Consider the following 8,497-nt stretch of genomic DNA (forward strand, 5'->3'; position numbering starts at 1 on the left):
TTACCCGTAATGTTTCATTGCCGAAAAGTAGACGTAATCTTCAATAGAAATATTATTATATGCTCTATCACAATAGTATGCATTTACAATACAACCAAAACGCCCTAAAACAAACGCTTTTAATTTCGATCGGTGTCATTTTGACGCTATTCTCCTCGTATCTGACCATCGTAACAAGCAAACGCCTTGGAAACGCCAGGCTTTTCCAAAAACTAATGAATAAATAACGCATATTTATGAGAGCATGCCTTTTATATATACTTGTAAAAGTTTAGTTTTTGATGTATATTTATCCTAATGTACATGTAAGTGTTTAGTTCTTTTATGTATTTATATCCTTATATACATGTAAGTGTTTAACTTTTGATGATTTCTTTATTCTTATATGCATGTGTATAGTTTTTGATGTACCTTTATACTTATACACATGTGTTTAGTTTTTGATGTATTTTTATACTAATATACACGTAAGTGTTTAGTTTTCTGTCCGGGATATTATAACCCCTACCTTCTATATCCGTTACTACATGACTGTAGTGAATCATTATCGTGTGTTCCCAGTCCTGTTATTGTAATATGTCAACCCTATAAACCCGCCTTCCCTAGAGAATCTTAAAATCCGGAGCCTGGACGAAATCCCAACGATTCTTACAATCTACTGAATCCCCAATGTCCATCAGTCTGGTTATACTCTGTAGCTTTTGAACAAACCCGCTTGACCGCCAAGTGATGTTAATTATACAGCGAGGATAATACTATACTTGTATGTGTAAACAATAGGTAAACTGAGATGACACCAAAGCCTATTATCAAATTAGTTGGAATCATTATCAGATTTAGGATTTATTATCTGTCTTTATTAAATATAGATATTCACATGTAACGTCAACATAAACCAGGCGATTAGAGGCTTTCTATTTCATTTGAGGGTATATATCTAAACTATCACATACATAACGACAACACTAGGTTTTCTATTTCATTTGAGAGTATATGTGTATCTAAACTATCACATACATAACACCAACACTAGGTTTACAATCAAAGTCCGGATTTGGGTTAAGTAGCTCCACCACTCCTATCTACTATCTCTCTACCCATGTCGGTTTGTGTTTCTCAGGAAACTGACTTAGAAACGGACCGGTCTGTGCGGTCGTGGCTTTGTCCTTGTGCAAGACAATTTACCCTAATTACTCTGGATGGCATACGACGGGCCTCCTGTATGTTGTTTAGTGAGCTAGTCACCATAGTAGTCACCAACTACTACAAGGAGATCCCGCCGCAAAAATGACAATACCTGTTCATGGAACGATAAACCCAGCTAACAGAAACAAACAAAAAACAATACTTGTTGTTAGGTAATTGACATCCTTTACTCGTTGAAGTCGGAATTTAGTTGAAGATTTTACTGTTTTTGTTTTTAGGTTCGTTGCTGTTTTTGTTGCTAGATTCCTTGTTGTTTTTGTTGTTGTTTTCCTTGTTGTTTTTGTTGTTAGGTTGCTTGTTGTATTTGTTGCTACGTTGCTTTTTTTGCTTGTTTTTATTGTAAGGTTCTTTTTTATGGTTAAGTGCCTTGTTTTTGTTGTTAGGTTTTGTTGTTTTTGTTATTAGGGTGGTTGTTGTTTTTGTTATTAGGGTGGTTGTTGTTTTTGTTATTAGGGTTGTTGTTGTTTTTGTTATTAGGGTGGTTGTTGTTTTTGTTATTAGGGTGGTTGTTGTTTTTGTTATTATGGTGGTTGTTGTTTTTGTTATTAGGGTGGTTGTTGTTTTTGTTATTAGGGTGGTTGTTGTTTTTGTTATTAGGGTGGTTGTTGTTTTCGCTGTCAGGTTGCTTGTTGTTTTGTTGCTAGGTCTCTTGTTGCTTTGTTGCTTGTTGTTTTTGTTGTTAGGTTGCTTGCTACGTGTATGACCTTGTCTGATCCGAGTACGTGAAACTCACAAAAAAGCAAACAAGCGAGCGAGCAAACAAATAAACACACAAACTAATATCATTCGGATCAGAAGCTTAAAGTAGGAGAAAATCGAAGAACCTTGAGAAACCGACATCGTCATGTACGTGAACCCGGACTTTTCTTTTTCTTTTGCTTGATGATAAAAGGCTACATACAGTATACTATGAGGGGTTTTGTTTTTTGTTTGTTTGGTTGGTTTGGTGGTTTCTTGTTTGTTTGGGTTTTTTTCTTTTTCTTTTTGTGTTTTTTGTTGTTGATTTTTTCCACATGTATACTTGTATTATGGAGAAGTTGTTATTTAATACTTATGCAATAAAATTGATTTATATTCAACAATGTTTTTATTCTATCGGCCCTGTAACATATGCTACAGTACATTTGTTTGTCCGCCTTTGAACGTTTTTCGGAAAGGCACAGGTCTGAGCAAAGTAGGAATTTAGCATCGCGTGAAGTTAAAGATATTTACAGATGTATCAATCGCATATCCCTACCGACATTACTCACGTCAATCAACGCACGTGCGTTTCTCGTTAATGCTTGATCCGTGGTGCTGTAGCTAGGAAGGTTAAGAAAACACCAAATCATGTCTAGCTCAATAGCAGGCCATTAATATTTCCGGAGCTATAAATCTTCGAAGCGTCATTTGTTCATGATTTGTTAAAGTGTTTTGTGTTTCAAATGTTTGCTACCAGAGTGCAACTGCTGTTGTGTTTCTTAAAGCGACTATGACCGTAAGAATGTATGCATGCACGTGTATGTTACCGAACACTACACGGACTCGCCACTCTCACCCACGTGACCACATTAGGCTTTGTCCCGGTTTTGTTCTTTACAAACATCAATGGATGTAAATAGTATTTTGCTTAAACATAAATTTATAGAATATTTTTTTACGGTATAGTCATAGGCGTCCGCAGCTTCAGCCCTACTCCTTCTATATCAATAAGATATAATACTCGAAAGTCGGAAGTAGGGGAAGATGAGAAAATGGATCGAAAACGCTCGTGATAGCCGACGATGCATCGACTTTGGAAAGGATGTACTCTGTATTATTTGAAAAACAAATTAATCAATGCGCAACCGGTAAGTAACCATGCATGAAGATGTCACCATCACTAAGTGTCATAAATAAGCTAAGCTAAGCTTTGAGCGACGCTAAGACTTTGATTCTGTGATTCGGTATGTTTTAGAGTGGTATGCAAAAGGCAGTCTAATTGGTCGACAGCTCTGTAAATATACTTACAATAATTGTCGACCAATCAACAGCCTACTTCCGGTCCACAGTCGATGCATCGTCTGATCAGTAAGAGTAGGGCTGATATTTTGTTTCTATAAATACAAACCGGAAGCAGACACCTGTGGTATAGGCTCGGGTATCGCTATTTCTTAGACCCACTTCACTGTTTATAAGGAGAAATCACCGCTTAGTGAGTACGAAATCTACAGACAAAGACGCTTTAATGAGTACGAAATCTACAGACAGCGTCGCTTTAATGAGTACGAAATCTACAGACAACGTCGCTTTAATAAGTACGAAATCTACAGATTTCGCTTTAATGAGTACGAAATCTACAGACAAAGTCGCTTTAATGAGTGCGAAATATACAGACAACGTCGCTTTAATGAGTACGAAATCTACAGACAGCGTCGCTTTAATGAGTACGAAATCTACAGACAACGTCGCTTTAATGACAGCAGAGTACTAGAGGCTCAGTACCCCAAAATCACAGTTTATTCTGGTGCATGGTTGCGCGCAATTATTATGAACGTGTTCTCGTGGACATACTTCATTAATCAAAAGTGTCTCAAGTGTGCACACTTCATGATATCATTACTCACGTGCATAAAACCATAAGCAGGACACGCCATATTAATATATTATTTCCTTTTAATTCAATGCAAAAAAATGTATTAAGACTACTTTATACAATGAAACATCCTATTCTGAACGATGACTTTCCATGTTTTACATCAATTAATGGTACAATTGAATAATACAATAAGTTAACAGACGATGTGTAAGACATATTTACTATACTAAATATTCAACTATACATTAGACTTGGACCCACAGTGTACGAATGTCACAATTTGGCATATCGACCGTGACGTAGGGGTTGAAGTATTGATATACAAAGGAAACCCTGGATTAAAATACATATAGTTAATCTCTAATTTTCTATTTTAGAACAGTATTTGAAAATGAACGGACATTTGTATGTTCCTTTACGATAAAAACTATGGATCAAGTCTTGACCATTCCGTAATACACGTTAAAGTGTCTTGCGTTGTTACATAATACAGGTAATCCCAATGTGATCTAGCTATACGACGGGTTTCCCGTTTATTCCTAGTGAGTTAGCCATCAGCCACTACAACTAAATCCCGCCTCAAAATAGCCCTAGCCAATCACGAGGCAGTAAATCGAGAACATTTTGTTACAACATAAATACATACAACACGATCAGAACAGTTGATGACATCACGTTTCTCGAAACTTTTAGCTGAATCAATTGAATATTCGTGGTAAGGATTGTCCAGCAATGCTGAAATTTCCTGTATATGAAGTGAACGTCACATTTTGTGTAAATGATTATCGTGTATGTAACTTAAGCGTAAATCTGTTATGACTAAAAGAAAACTGGGCCGCGAAAGCTCAGTCTGTAGGCCATCAAACCGATATTTCCCTCTGGTAAAGATCAAGGCGAATTGCGCTCCTCAAGAAGCTGATGAGCAAGACGCTCTACCCATATTGCTCCGAGTAGCATGCGGTTGACCTTTCGTACGCTATTCGGTGTAGTTGCCACCGGCTAAATCAACCCCATGTAAGAAGATTCTGCCCCACAATGGTAGTGGCTGTCGACAGGCGGTTAACCCGGCAGAGAGACCAAATAAGGGAGATGAAGTATACAAAATGTATATCTGTCATTAAATTGTGAAAATCTGATATCGCTGATAAAGCATATTTCTGAATACATGAATTCATGACTGTCAAAATAAAATTTCGAAAAATCGTTGATGGTTCTTATCATAATATTTCAGATTAAAAGTATTCTTTGCATGTTTCGTTTAGCGGTACATGTAATATCGCCGCCAGTTTGTCATTAAATACTTCGTCTCTAGTGCATCATCATCAAGGATTCTCCGTAATTACAGACAGTTTAATTTGTTAATGTGTCTACTTGGCATAGCAATCCCGAATGACATCTCTTACGTCACACTTGACTGCGTCTGTTGATAAAAGTACACAGGAAGTCGTGACGTCACTGTATTGTTACGCAGATTTACGAGATATTTAGACAGAATGCCAGTGGTCTATTGTGTATTGAACTGACCAGGGAGAGTTGACATTGATGACTTAATATCTGTCTAAATACCCAAAGCTCATGTTGTCAACTGGGGTGGAAACAAAGGATATGTACTTTATGTCAAAATAATATCTCGTGTATTTGCCGACATTGTGTCAGCTGTTTTAAATTCAAAGACCATTAACGTTGACAGTGGAACCTGAAGATAAAGTCTATCCCTAAAGTAATCAGCTTCCCATCGATAAACAAAACTCACCCGTTATCAATGTCGGGTATCTCTCTGACTGCGACAAATTAATATATATTTGTATTGTACAATGCGTGTCCTCGGCCAGGAACATAGATGACAAGAACAACGTGTTTCTGATGCTTTGTGGTGAGTGCACATATTATGCTGAAATGAGTTTTCTGTTCATGTTAAGAAAGGAAGTGGAATTTACAGCGAGTATTCGGAGGAGAGCTGGATTTTCCAATTTTAACTCCTCTTAGGACTTAACAGGAAAAGTAGAAATTCAATAAATTCGATTTGGAACCAGAGATGCGCAGAAAAAAAGTATAGAAAATTAATATTAAAATGTGCTGTCGTGTAAATCTTCTATATTAATTATATACAATGTATATATAAACGTCACACTGTTTATTTTTAGGCAAAATAAATTCCTTTTGAAATAAAAAGAAGGAAAGAATTTTTTATAACAGTTTGATCCAAGTGCTTTTTAAAACATTAGCGATAGCGGGGCTATTTAACGGCTTACAATTGTATACTGGAACAAATCAACCTCGTGTGACACTGCCCTCGCATCTCTATACAGTACTTTAGATAAGCATGCATAAGTAAAATATCTCCGATATTCAACAATGTTCAAATGTAATAAGATTTCTCGTGTAAAAAGACCATTGAAGGATATACCTATTACTAGCTTCATCATTTACAAAATACACATGTCCTTTTAAAATGTGTCGATAACAAAATAATACAATTCTGCCGAGACAACTGTAGATATCAGCGTAAAATCGTGGCATTATTTCTGTACAGAGGTATCGGTAGCCCCTGGTATACTGCACATTGTTCTGTCATGCGGAGACGGTTGCCTTTGAAGCAGTCTGACTTAACCAATCGGTTATAATTAGAGTCGGAAGTTTTCAATTCGTTAAAGTGAAATTACCTGTGTACGGAAAATGCCGACGTATCCCGAGTGCGAAATGTCTGAGGAATTCCTAAAGTAAGAATTCCTTTATTGCGCTATGTAAACAACACCTACAAAATTGTAACATTATAGTATTCTGAGATTCATTAACCTATCAAGAGTTTTATTTTGATCACGATATTGGTACAAGACAAATATTTGATTCATGATTATTTCAAAACTCTTTATATTACTGAACGCTAAATTTCAAGATTTCGACTAAATTTCAAAATCATGCATTGTTTGCGATATGATTTATGAATATCAGAATGCGAACTGTGCCCATTATAAAGTGTACTACTACTTATATTACCTTAGTTAACAGTTTTGATCACTCGGATATGTCTGATTGAAACTAGGGATACGAGAGTAAACATAAGAGTCTAGTTTATTTTCTTTACCAAAACGTAAGAGAGGTCTCCAGTCTGGTATATACATGTATGTCAAGTGAAGATTAATTAACTGTTTACCTGTGTCAGGTATTACATTACCTTTATCTGTAATTACTCACTAATCCGGTTATCCTGATCGGATTATCGTAAACCTGTACCGAACACTGATCATTCCACAGGTGGTAACGTCAATTACTACAATGTGCATATAACTAGTAACAGAGACATATTTCGACACCTGTCATTCATTATGAATTACTTACCGAATCATTGTAAATGTCTAAAGGATACTGTCATTTGCAATGAGAATTTTAAATATATATTGAATATTTCAAAAATAGAAAGTTGCGTTTACCATTGTCCGATAAACGAGGGCTGATTGATAAGTTGTGAGCCTCATATTGAAGAATTTGGATTTTGCTGTATATAATTGTATTATTTTTCAACATAATCCCCTTCAGTATTTATACACTTTTGCGGTGTTTAAGGGCCTCGATGCCACTTTTATAGAACTCCTTTTCTTGGCTGTTCAGAAGAAAGTCATCCACTGCATGTATGACGTCATCATCGGACTGAAAGAGGGTGCCTGCAATTGCCGTTTTCATTTTTTTTTTTAAATAGATGACAGTCTGATGGAGCAAGATCAGGTGAAAAAGGCGGATGCTCAATCAATCGTGAATGTCAGCCATGGCATTGACAGACTTGTGAACAGGAGCATTGTTCTGATGGAATGACACACCTTTAGTGAGCTGTCCGCTGCTCTTAAGTTTAATATTTCCCGTAACTGCCTCAGAAGTGAAGCATAGTATGTGCCATCAGCAGAATAACATGAGCATCCCAGAAAACGGAGGTCATAACCTTCCCAGCAAACGGAGGTCATAACCATCCCAGCAAACGGAGGTCATAACCATCCCAGCTGATGGAACAGTCCTTTGCCTTCTTTGGCGGGAAGAGCCAGGGTGCTTCCAATGTTTCGGATGTTGTTTGGCCTCCGAGGTAAAATGATGGACTCCATAGTGACAAATCTCTGAAGAAAGTTGGCAGGATCTTCCTCACAAAGGTTAGGATTAGCAAGCGATAATGTGCGCCTGATGTGCTTCTGATCAACTGTCAGAAGTCTTGGTACCCATCGGACCGAAAGCTTTCTCATTGCAAGATCCTCGGTCAGAATGGAATGTACTCTTTCCTGTGAAATGCCAACTCTACTGGCTATATATCTTTCCGTGACTCGTCTGTCAGTAATAACAATATCATGAACTTTATTGACTATTTCTGGGGTTGCAACATTGACGGGCCTTCCAGGTCGGGGTCATCCTCAAGGCTCTGTCGGCTGCGTTTAAATTCCACCACCCATCTTTTCACTAAAGCATATGAAGGGGCAGTTTGTGTTGCTACTATATCATTATTGATATCACATTTTATGCAAATATTGGATCACTGCTCTTTCACCGATTTGACCATTTTGCAAAAGCTGATTGTCTTGTTTACTTTAGAGTGCTACCTCGTCGATATAAACTAATCAAAGGAGACCAGTCCTTGGGTACACGGTCCAATATAGTAAGAGAAAAGTAGGACTTAAAAGAACATCGTTGGGTACCTTCTTCAATACGAGGCTCACAGCTTATCAATCAGCCATCGTACTCTCACTGTGGTCACGT

The sequence above is a fragment of the Pecten maximus genome, chromosome 4 (assembly GCF_902652985.1).
Source record: "Pecten maximus chromosome 4, xPecMax1.1, whole genome shotgun sequence".
In the NCBI taxonomy this organism is placed as follows: Eukaryota; Metazoa; Mollusca; class Bivalvia; order Pectinida; family Pectinidae; genus Pecten; species Pecten maximus.